Source organism: Falco peregrinus, chromosome 5, assembly GCF_023634155.1.
Source record: "Falco peregrinus isolate bFalPer1 chromosome 5, bFalPer1.pri, whole genome shotgun sequence".
In the NCBI taxonomy this organism is placed as follows: domain Eukaryota; kingdom Metazoa; phylum Chordata; class Aves; order Falconiformes; family Falconidae; genus Falco; species Falco peregrinus.
The window spans coordinates 27,845,879-27,858,325 of record NC_073725.1 but is presented as its reverse complement, the minus strand read 5'-3'; the positions used below and the strand labels follow the sequence as shown (position 1 = coordinate 27,858,325).

The window sequence follows — 12,447 nt, the reverse complement described above, 5'->3', positions numbered from 1 at the left end:
TTATGCCAAAAAGAAACATTATTTAGCATCTCGAGCAAGCATGTTTCCACCAGCTTGTGTACGCAGAACCTCTTTTGTGGTGGAGCTTGGCTGCAGTGATATTTGACTTATTGTCAGGCACTGACCAACAAGGCTGATGTTAAATATTAGGCGAAACTAAGATGGCCCACATGGGAAGCTAAGTTGCATTTAGCATTTTATTCACTTACATGTTCTAAAGTGTGGAAGATCTTCCAGTTTAGATAATCCATTGGACATGGGCTTTCATCTGCTTTATTTCAAATGCTTTCTTGGACATGGCAAGGTGTTGTAGTTTAACGCCAGCTGGTAACAGCTGCTTGTTCACTCCCCTCCCCGCCACGAAGAGGGATGGGGAGAAAAATTGGGAAGGAATGTAAAACTCGAGGGCTGAGATAAGAGAAATGTAATAATTGAAATAAAATAACAACAGCAACAACAATAATAACACCAATTATCATTAAAAGAAAGGAGAAGGGAAGAGGAACAAAATCCAAAGGGAAGGGAGAAAAGAAACCAAGTGATGCACAACACATTGCTCACCCCCAGCTGAGCAATGCCCAGGCAAAGCCTGAGCAGCGACCTGCCCCTTCCACAGAACTCCCCTCAGTTTATATACTGAGCTATATATACTATATATACACACTAAATATACTATATATATACACACTATGTATACTATATATATAGTATATGTACTATATATGCTATACACACTGATATACTATGTATACATATATCAGTTTATATACTGAGCTGTATACTGGGTTCTGTGGTATGGAATAGCCCTTTGGCTAGCTGGGGTCAGCTGCCCTGGCTGTGTCCCCTCCCATTCCTTGTGCCCCTCCAGCCCTCTCCCTGGCAGGGCCTGAGAAACTGAAAGGTCTTTGACTTATAGCATAAACATCACCCAGCAACAACTGAAAACATCAGTGCTATCAATACTGTTCTCACACCAGATCCAAAACACAGCACTGCACCAGCTACTGAGAAGAAAATTAAGCCTACCCCAGCTGAAATCAGGACACAAGGGCAAAAACAAAAGCCTGAGCAGTAAGACCAGCATTGTGTAGACCATCCTGGTAATCATTACTCCCAGTTTTATCATGTCGTCTTACACACCATGGAAACAAAAGGAACAATCAGCATCAGATTTGGTGGTTAGAACAGATGAAAAATAAGATTTCTCCACTCTAGTACCTGGTCTGTGTTCAGCCTACAACTTTTCAGGTTGTGAATTAGCCATTCACGGTGTGTACTGGGAGGGTGGACAATGCATCCGTGTGATTCACTGACCTGAATGCCACTAGAATTATTTTCAAATGTTTTCATATGTTGTTTCTTAGGGATTAGTTGCCTTGGGAATCGCTTGTATTATTTAACATTATTTTCCCTGCTGGCATAGCATGATCTTGCCAGATAGCCTTAAATGGTGCAGAGGTGGGGGTAGTGTACTTTTTGACCATCAGTCTGATACTCTGATTTAACAAAATTGCCATGGTAATAAACATAAGTAATCCTTCCCCAGCATACAGCCAAGCCTGTGTCAAAGAATCAACATTGATGCTATCTTGTATCTTCAGCAGAAAAAAAATAAAGACATCAGGAACTCAAATCTGATCCAGACAGTGCCAAGGGGCACGTTCAGTGGCATAGCACTTACCCTGGAGATGGCATCTGGGCCCCAACACAATGTGCAGCTCATGACAAATCATTTAGTTTTGTTGTCTTACTATTTTACAAATGGAGTCCACGTGGTTCAGACAGACAGGTGCGCTAGGAATAATAATACCAGTTAAGTGGAAATACCTTGTCTCCAGAACCCAATATATGAAAACAAAGGAAAATGCACACGTTTGCAGCTTTTGCGGGTGTCTTTGTGTGTTTATTTCGAAAGGGGGCAGACATGGTTTGGCAATGTTGTTAAGTAGATGGCTTTCTCAACTGTCCCACATTTTAGTCAAGTTCAGAGCTATCACAATTTCTATGACAAATTTCAATGAGTGGAGGCATTGTTGCCTGTAATTATTGTTCAAGTGTACTTATAATGGCTTTCAGGAGCACCAGGTTTTTCACATACTAATACTACTATTATTCATTTTATGCAGTCTTTTGTTTAGTGAAGAGATAAAAGTATTTATTATCCAGCAAAGCAGGCTATTTTGCAATGATATGTGGGAGACCCACTGTAAATTGCTGAACAAAAAAATCAAACATAATGACAAATATCTAAAAGCATCAGTCACAAATAACACAATGTACTTCATTTATTTTAGCAACAGCAATTTTAATTCCTGCATAATTGACTTGTAAATTAGCTTCCTTTTCTAAAAAAAAAACGATGTACATCATCTGTTACTATCTGGGTTTAGTACTTGGCTATGAAAAAACACCAGAGAATTAGGGTAAAACTGGTTAATCGCTCTACTGAGTGTAAGTTTACCACTCTTTCCTTGCAGTGGCGTGAAGGCAGTTTTATTAGCCAACAGAATAGGTCTCCTAGCTATAAAAATTCATTAGGTTTTCTCAGACTTGTACCAAAAGGGAAGGGTGGGCTCTAGAAGTAAAGCAACAAGAAACAGTGACCTCCCTAGCCAGGAGAAGGACCTTTGGCACTGGCTGGCATGTCCATTCATGGGCCTCGATGTCAGCCCCCTACCAACAGTCTCTTTACAGAAAGAGCAGTCGACACAGCCTGTAACACCCCAGCAGCTGCTAGAGCTCCGGTCACTGTCCTGGTCACCCATGCACTCACACCACAGACATCAAAAGCAGGGACTTGCACAAGTTTCTGTGGCATAGGCTACATTTCAGAGAGCTTTTCAGGTATCATCTGCTTTCCCGACCATGCAAACCACCCCTCTTTTCACCATTCCTGCCAGCCTCTGTGTTACACTGATGCCATGCACTGGTATATGAAGATAATATGTTAAAATTACTACAAATCATCCCCTTTGTCATTTTTGTAACGCTCTTTTTTTAACCTGTCAAGCTGGTGAGAAGTTGGTATAGAAGTATTTCCTCTACCTATATTCTTCCACCAAAAAACTCCACAGCAAGACCTAAACCATAAGCTTTAAGTGTTATAAACTCTGAAGTATCACAGCACTGAAGGGAAGTCACAAGCTTGTCAGCACCTAAGTATCTTATGAGCAATCTCCTACGATGCTCCCCGCTAGAAACCTTCCTGCTTGGAGGAATTCTGTGAACAGTGGCTAAACCCAATACTGGTCAGGGAGAAACTAACTCTCCTACAAGAGCATGTGTGCTGTGAAGCATCTAAAAGGGATCAAATCAAGGAAAGTGAGCCTTGGGAGGTCTGAAGTTTCAGCCTCAGCAAGCATGCAGGAAGGTCAAACTCATGTGAAATCTGCTGAGAGTGAGACGCTGAGCTGTGACTTGCAGGAGCAGTGTGCCTCTCTGAGATTTCTCTTCCTTGTTCTCCTCCCCTCAGGTAGGAATATTGTGAGAAACAATTTCACAAGTTAAGCCCAAAAAGCAGTGTTCCAGTATGAAAAATGTTCATGCAAACGATCACTTTGCTTCAATATACATTGTGTCTGTGAACAGCTGCCTTTACATACATCACAAAATATCAAACCACTGCAGAAAACAAACTAAAGGAATAAATCTTTTACTAAGCCTCAATGTAACATCACTGTAACATAAAAAGCAGGTTAGCTGATACTCAAAAAAAAAAAAGAGAGAGAGAGAGAGAAGCACAACCAAGGTTGTGTTTCAGTCTGTAAAAATTCCTACAAAGAAAATGTTCTAACAAGTTACACCAATTCAGAGTCTGGGATCTCAGGCCCAAGAGAAACCTTCAGCCCAATGAAGACGATGATGGAAAATGAACAGGCAGTGGCTCAGTGAGTGATTTGCCACAGTACACAGCAGAGGCATTAGCAGAAAGAGACCATTTATGATCAAAAGCTTTTAATCTAGAAATGATTAAGAAGAGAAAAAAAATTACCACTATCTTCTTTTCATTATGAATTCCCAAAGCAGACATGTGCCTTTAGATGTGTGAACATTTATTCTTACTTCTGCAATTTGAAATACCTTAAAGTTGGGAACGAGGTGGAGATTTGCCCACCTTCCATCCAAAGAGACCTAATTTGTCTTTCCTCTGGATGGGCAATGGTGCTCCACTTACAGTCTTGTGATGCTAAATTGCATGAAGTCTCTGCACTATCCTTGAGATTAGAACTATTATAAGTGGTCAGGCAGTTGGACTAGATGATGGTTGTAGGTCCCTTTAACTCAACTATTCTATTCTAGTGCTGGAATTCACTCTGCGCAAACCTCTGAAGCAATCAGTCATTCAGGTGAAAGATACCTGGCAGAGAAGAGCAAAATCAGAAGTCAAGGACAGCTACTGTCCTGTGCTTTTCTTGGTGATACAGCCAGCCAAGAGAGTTTGACAGTAGTAACGTTGGCCTGTGGCTATAAAAGAAGCAGCAGATTAACCAAAAGTTACCATATTTGTGCAGCATTCTTAGACTGCCTTTTTATTAAATATATACATCTGGCAGCACTTGTCTGCCAAATGTGGAGACTGGTCTTCTGTGTGAAGAAAAATGTGATCTCTGCAAAATGTTTTTTACTTCTGGCAAACGTTCGCAGCACAAGAAGCAGTAGAGCACTGGATACCATCTGCCACTGTTTGATTCTTTTGGACACCTTTGAATCTGGAAGCATAGGTAATCTCTCTTCTCAGTTTATACAAACATTCATAACAGAAAGTGAGCCCAAGACTGATTTACTAGCAACAATGGACAATCCCGAAACTCAAATATTCTACTCGACAGAAAAGCTGTAGAAATTGGTAGCCTCTTCACACTACGTTCAAATACTGTACACAACCATATATCCCTTTCCCAAACACTTTGTTTTATATTTCCTGTATCTTAGCTTGCAAGCCCCCCAAGGCAAAACCATGCCTGCTGCCTCTCGCTAGGTCAAGCAACAGAGGTTCTCAGAGCGAGGGAGTAAACTGTGCTCAGCTGAAAAGCAGGAATAAAGCTTTAAAACGGGCAACCATCACTTAAGAGCCAAGCCAAACATTCTTGACCAAAACAGATCTGCCAGAAAAAGTAAGAGATGTTCAATACAGCCATGCAACCTTCACCAAATACAAGTATTAATACTGCAGTACAGCATCATACAGAAACAGCTAGGCATTACTAGCAGTGATTGTATTACTTCCTCAAGTCTATGCTGTCAAAGTGACCAATAATTGGCAGAGCTGATTGCTACATTGCTACTCATTAAGACCAACAAACCAGCACAGACATAGCTGATACGCCTTAAGCACGTAATCTCACTTTTGTTTCGTTTTGAGACTCTCCATCTGACATTAGGCATGGAAATTGAAAGACCCAAGAGGAGGATATTTGGGTGTTTTGGAGAGGTAATGCATATGAATAATGAAGATTACAGCCAGCGTGTATTCCTTAAGTCAGCCTTCATAACATTGCTTTCTCTTAGCACTTACAACAATCCTTGCTGGTTTTGGCAAATGTATTAGCGGGGGGGGGAAGGGGGGGGGGGGGGGGCGGAGAAAGAAAAAAAAAAAGGCAGCAGCTGTAGTTTAGTAATCTTAAACTATTAGCAAAGTTGAAACTATATGCAGGAGGTCCCACCTCCCAGCTGAACGGCATAATAGCTTCCCACTATTTTCCACTTCTGTAAAGCACAGTAAGGCTCATGCTACCACAATCAAAGCCTACTGCTACATGGGAAGAGCATTCTCCTGCTAAACGAGGCAAACTTATAGATCCCCCTTAAAGAAAGAAAAAAATGAGCACAATGCTCTCACTCTGATAGAAAAGAAAATAGAACTCAGTTTCTAGTGCTCGTAGACAAACTTTCAGGTCAAATGAAATGCTTTGTGTCAAACAAACTGAAGATTGAGGAGGGGAAGTGGGACAGAAAAGGAAAGGAAAGAACAACATACAGAGCTTTTTCAGCTGGAAAAAAATTGAAAAATTGCATCTGCCATGATCTGTAATAATTTTTCAAAACAATTATCCACACAGACAGACCTTCTTCTAAAACACAAAATTACTAGTAAGAATTCCATCTAAAAAGTAATTCAAAGCATTCTGCCTTGACTTGGTTAATGCCAGATTCAAATACAAAACCCTTTGAGGGCCTAGAGAGAATAAGGCTTCTATGAAGGCAGTTAGGTTAGGTAATGGGCAAAACTTTGTCTCATTTCACAGTGAATAGAGAATAGTTTTCATTGGCTTCTAGTGGTAAGTTTGGTGACACCAGATACAAAAGAAAGCTTTGAAACATCTTTTTAAGGACAAAAACAGTAGGAAAACATTTTAAGATGCTTCCTGGAGGTAGAAGAACATCATTGTGATAATCCAGTTTATGAGAATGTATGAGATGTACAGAAAATCTCTTCTGGTACATGCTCTCAATACATAAAAAGACTGAAAGTTGGCCTCTGATTCTCCCAGATATTTGGAAATGTTATTGAATCAGATGCCATTGAGACTTGAGGATGTATGACTGAGTACCCAGTATTCTATGAAGGAAGATGAAAAAACCCATGCATTAAGGGGTCTTTACCCACTGTGTAAATGCAGAGTATCCTGAAAACTCTGAGCCTCTTTAGCAGGTTGCAAGATAAATTTCAAACACATTCTGACTTGTAGCAAGAAAGTTCTTTACTCAAGCATACACAACCTCCACAGAAGTTTGACTGATCACCTTTTGCTGAACCTCATTATTTTCACTCAGGCATTCTCACTTATGCTTTGGGATAGATTTTTATGTGTGTGAGAGGTGCTCAATATATATACAGTCACTTCAGTTTAAATCCATCATATTCATATACAGCTTTCTTCCCAATACAAAAAAATCCAGACCTGAGGGCACCTCTCAGCTATATTACCTGTGAAATTTTGGCTTTCAGGCTCCAAAAAATGGATTTGAGAGTAAGTCTAATAGCATTTGGCTCTATTAAATTTCTCAGGAACCTTGATATGTTCTCAAGAGTGAAGAAAGTGTGCTGTGTTCAACATTAACAGCTGGCAACAAGTACAAAACAGGCTTCCAGACATCCACCCTTCCTCGTGGCAGATTTGAGTGCGTGATTCAGAGATGTTGGTGCTGCCTGCCTCTGCACAGAACTAAAATTGCTTTTGGACTACAGGAATTCTTTACACCCAGAGGTCTGAGTATTTCAATTACACTACTCCCTGGTGCTCAGGGAGTTCCTTTCCATAAAGAAGGAAACTATTGTAACATGCTGGCATCAAATTTAATGAAAACGCATAGGCTTAAAAGCAGATGCTAGCAGGCCCACCTTCACGTCACCAAATCCCTAACTCCATCAGGCTCTATCTATCCAGCACATTGTTGCAGAAAACCAAAACAAAATAAACCCTCTAACTGAGTTTAGGAAACACCACTCCAAGTTCTTTGCATGTTTACCAGGAGATTTATCAGGCTAGGGAAGACAGTTGCAGTCCCCTACATATTAGCACTGCCAAAAGCAAAGGGAATGCTCTGGTTGCACACCTCCAACTTGCCTGCACAGCAAAGTCTGTGCCATCAGCTCAGCACTAAGTCTACTCTCAAGTGACTTTTTCAGACCAGTAGTTTACTAAATCCCCTCCTTCCCTTCTCCACCTAGCTTGTATAGCCTGATAGCCTCTTCCAATTTTAGCAGATCCCATTTAACAAATTCATTTTAGTTTCACAAGCCTTCCCCTCAGAGTACCATTTTTCCAGATTTTTTAAAGTGCAAGATTAGAAGTTAAAGCTGTACATATTTGGTGATTTTCTGTATCTAGATGTATACTGAAGGCCAATATATCCATCAATAACTTACTTTGCAGCTCTATTGTATTATTGCCCCAAGCAAATCATATTAGCATTTTCTTAGTCCCCATAGCACCTGAAGAATTTTCTTGGCAGGAATTAAGTAGCGGTCTCCCCTCATCGCTTTCACTGACTGGTTGCATACTTATAAATAAGCATTGGACTAAGTAAACTAAATGAAAATAATACTAGTTAATGTTCTTATACCTTTAAGAAAAGTCAGATGCACAAATCAGAGTTCTACTTGATATAAAAATTTGTTAAAACACATGGAGCACTGAGAACATTTGGTAGTTACATTTAGTTACAGTTTGTAACGTAACTCTAAAACTGCCACAATTCACTAGATGAATGTATTTGTTAGTGAAAAGCACATCGGTTGGGGTGTGTATAACTCCTGTATTTTAATGGAAGTTGTAGTGCAGAGTTTTATTATCTAGAATTGTTTTGGAAGAGTCATTTTCATTTTGCGAGCCCACTGAGCGTAACTGAAGGAATTCAAAATACGAAATACATTACCTCTGATTAAGAAGCATGAATACACTCGGGCATCTCTGTAGGATAGTCTTTACACTAACTTTTAGGACAGATACAAGTCTCTACGTGATCAGAAGACAAATAACAGCAACTCTGTGAGCACTCTGGCATCTCTGAGAACTTTACATCCAGGCTAGCTACTGTCATACAGGAGTTTCCTTTATCTAGAACTTCAAAATTATAATTTACAAGCTGAAGTCTAATACAGTATCATGTTGGTTTTTTGGTTGGTTTTTTTCTCTTTTGGGTCAGTATCATAATCAAATAAATATTTGTTTATATTCAAGCTGGCTGTGGTTTATATATGATGTCACCATGTGGTGTGTTTGATTGCATTCACTGGTTTTGCATATCTTAGAGAGTAAATTCCAAAAAGCAGATTTCTCATGTTGTTCAGTTAAACACTTTGGCTATATGATCTCTCTCTCTCTCTGGGATTTTTTGCTTTTTTGTTTTGCCAGCCTGAGTCACTGGTGTACTAGCAGCACAACCGAACGCATAATTGATAAGAATGTGGCAAAAAATCCGGTTACCATCTATCCTTAGTCTGTCCTCCTGGACATATTGAAGGGATGACAGAGTTACCATTTTCAGACTATCACTGTAGATATAACTAGCAGGGGAAGTATTCCTCCCCATCTGTCCAGCCTCTGACGGTAGTAATAAACTAACAGCCACTGCACCTCTGTGTCTTCGAATGACTCAGGCTTTTCCTCTTTGCCAGCGAAGCTTCCTACTTGCATTGACAGCAAACATTCTGATGGTAATTTCCTTGCTTGCTGATTCATTGCCGTTGCAACAAGTCCGAAACCTGCAAGTTACTTTCAAAACAGGCCCCTCTCAGCAGCACTGCAAACGAACTCACTTCAGTAAAAACAGAGTGGCTTTCTCTCATCAAGTCTGTCCTTGAAATTTTGGCTGCCTCAGTCTCTAGGGAAAGCTGCTCTCCTTTGATGTAAAGTACATCAATTCCATTTGATAATTTAAAATGCAATAGCCATCCTGCTATGAGTAATTTTGTAATATTTATTTTGGTGTTCAATTCCCTTTTCTCTCTGTGACCACTTATCCTGATACTGGAATTCTTTCAATTGGTGTATGAATGAGCCATGTTATGTGCCATGTCTAAATCGTCTCACGAGAATTTTTTCAGGGCCTACCTTTTCAGAGTGCCAACCAAGCTACCACCATCATGAGTACAATCAACCAGAGAACTGTGACTTGCCTCTTTAAAAGTGTATGCAAACCATGATGTAACCTTAGGGAGAAAAAAGAAACAAACTTCCAACACTCCAAGCTGTCAGATCTCAAGCTTGTACTGCAGTTAATCACAAAAGCAAAAAACCCAGTCTAGTGCAAGATGGTGTTAATTCAGAACTTCCCTCTTCCTGTATTTTCTTCCCTTCCTGTCATTTCCACTTTCCTTGCTTATCCATGGCTCTGTTGTCCCCTGTATTAGGATTTTAAAACAGTGATGGCTTTACCTCTGTGTAAATAGAACTTCGGTAAAACATGGTATTAAAACCTATCTTTCAAGTCTGAAAAATCAGCCCATATTTTTTTATGGTCAGTACACCCTCCTTTGGATTTGGTTCCCATCTCCCACAGATCATTTTGTTTGCCCTCACTCTCCCCAGTCTTTAACACACCGTGCAGAACTGGCCATGCTGATGCAGCATCCAGCATGACAAACACAAACTCTCCTCTAGCACAGCTCACATATGTGAGCAAGCCAGAAATTTTGTCATGCCTAGGACTGGTATTTGCAAAATATGTCTACATGGGCAAAATTAATATACGCATTGTGATGCCACCCGGCCAACTGAAACGCTGTCCCTGCTACACATTAAACCTGTTCCTCAGACTGTGCTTCTCAAGTGCTTAGCCAGCATTGCTTCATTAGAAGGGCTGTGTCAATGACTTTGCTTGTGTCCACTTCAGTAGGCTGTGCTGTAGTAAGGCATTATTATACAGGGAAATAATTTTTCAAGCACTTAGGTGACTAAGGGCCATTAGCTTTGAGAAGGCCAATTTTAAAAAATGGTGTGCAGTTGGTGTAGCCAGGATGCAGGTGAAGCATTTCTTCCTGTTGCTTCCCTGTTTCTCTTTCCTATGAAGCTACTGCATTTTCTGGGTTGAACTCTTTATACTAATCTAAAGGATAAGAACTTTTCATGACCTTATTTGAGTTGCTTTAAATGTATTCTGGTATAATTCAGATCAGAATCCGAATTCATTGTGGCAGGGTTTGTGAGTACTGTGCAGAGAACCTCGACACAGCACAATACCAAAGGATACACGACCATATGTCTTTTCCTTTGCAGCACAGCTCCAGCAATGTAATTCCACAGTCCTCAGGAATAAATAAGACAGGACTGACTGCAAGACATTACTTCTCTGAAACCTATCTTAACTGTGGTATGATTTTGTTTCATTGATTTCATACCGTTGCAAAGAAAAAATAACTGGCCCACTTTCAATCACATAAAAGTGATGCAAATATGCTGGACCTTTGTATTTTATCATCATAAATTGAAGTGACCTACACTAGGTATTTTTGCTTAGATTTGTCCGCAGACGGCAAACAGGTTCATGTAACTGCTTCTCCTTAAATCAGCTGGACCCAATACCTTCACAACCACCTATCTTCCAACCGGCTCCCAGCGGAACAACACAACTCCCTTTCCAATCCCTACCCTGATCTCTCTGCAGCGTCGCTTTTCACATTTTCTTATGAATCCGAAATTCACCATCACAGAGAGATTTCCAGCAGCGCTCTTGGGACAGCTGCACTTTCATCACCGCCAAGTTTCCAGCGCGACGTTCACCGGACAGTCCCTACGGCCCTGCAGCCGGTTTGCCGCTCGCTCGGCGGGGACAAGCCGCCGGCGCCGTGCCGCGCCGCCTGCCGAGGCTGCGGGGCAGGCCGCAGAGCCCCGCTTCCCACGGAACACCCAAGACGCAGGGCAGTCTTATCGTGTCTCATGGTGTTGACCTGACCCACCCCACAGCAGTTCTGGCACTGGGCTAACGCCGGAGGGTCACAGCCACGACCCCTGGGGCAGGGCAGGGGCCTGGCGGCCGAGGGGAGATGGCGGCCGCCCCCTTGCCGGCCGGGCCCCGACCTGCCCCGCTCCTCTCCTGAAGGACGACGGAGGCGGCCGGGCTCGGGTCCCCCCCCAGCACGCGCCGCAGCGCCCCTCGCCCGTCCGCAAGGGAAGGGAGGGCAGCGGGCGGGCGGACCCCCCCCGGCGCGGGCAGCCGCAGCCCCGGACCCCCCGCGCCTCTCCGCGGGGCCTGGCCGCGCCAGGGGCCGGGAGCCGAGAGCCGGCGGCCGGGGCGGAGCGGGCGGCGAGGGGCGGTGCCTCCGCGCTTGCCGGGCCGCGCTGGGGGGAGGCGGCGGCGGCGGCAGATCCGGGCCTGGCGGAGGCGGAAGGGGCGGGCGGACGCGGCCTGACTCTGCGGGACGCGCGATGCTGGTGAGTGCGGGGAGGCCGCGGCGTTGTGTCGCAGCGAGGCCGGCCCGGGCCCAGCCCGGGAGGAAGCGGCCCCGCTGGACTGAGGCCGCGCGGGCCTCGGCGGAGCGGGACCCGGCACCGAGTCCTGGCACGGGGCGCGGGAGAAGGGGAGGCCGGGCCCGGCCCGGCCGCCCGCCCGCCTTTCTTCTCCCGGGCGCGCACCTGGCCGCGGAGCGCGGCGGGCGGCGGGATCTGTTTGCCGCCCGCTCCCCGGTGCGGCGCCAGGAGCCGCGGGCCGGGCCGGGGAGGCCGCTAACTGCGCACTCGGCACGCATCGCCCCCGTGGGGGCGGGAGCCCGCCCCGCCGGCCGCCCCGCTGCCCCGCCGGCCGCCGCGCTGCCCCGCCGGCTCTGCCCGCCGGCCGGCCTGCGCGCCCCTGCCGCCTTCCCCCCGCCGTGCCCGCCCGGCCCTCCCTTCCGCCTGCCCGCCTTCCCCCGGGACCCTGGGCCCCGTACGGCCGGGGCCGCCTCGGTGCCTGCGCTTGCCTTCGCTCCCGCCCCGCGGGCTCGGAGCCCCCGGGCCCGTCCCGCCG

At 44.4% G+C, this 12,447-nt stretch overlaps 1 protein-coding gene across 1 annotated transcript in view; it reads left to right on the top strand.

The window, feature by feature from the left end:
- Positions 1-11,764: 11,764 nt before the first annotated feature.
- CUL1 (cullin 1) overlaps positions 11,765-12,447 on the top strand; it is a 54,812-nt gene continuing 54,129 nt past the window's right edge. Inside the window, exon 1 of the mRNA XM_055804922.1 lies at positions 11,765-11,876. The gene's annotated coding sequence lies outside the window, so the exon portion shown is untranslated. The remainder of the gene's footprint in view (positions 11,877-12,447) is intronic.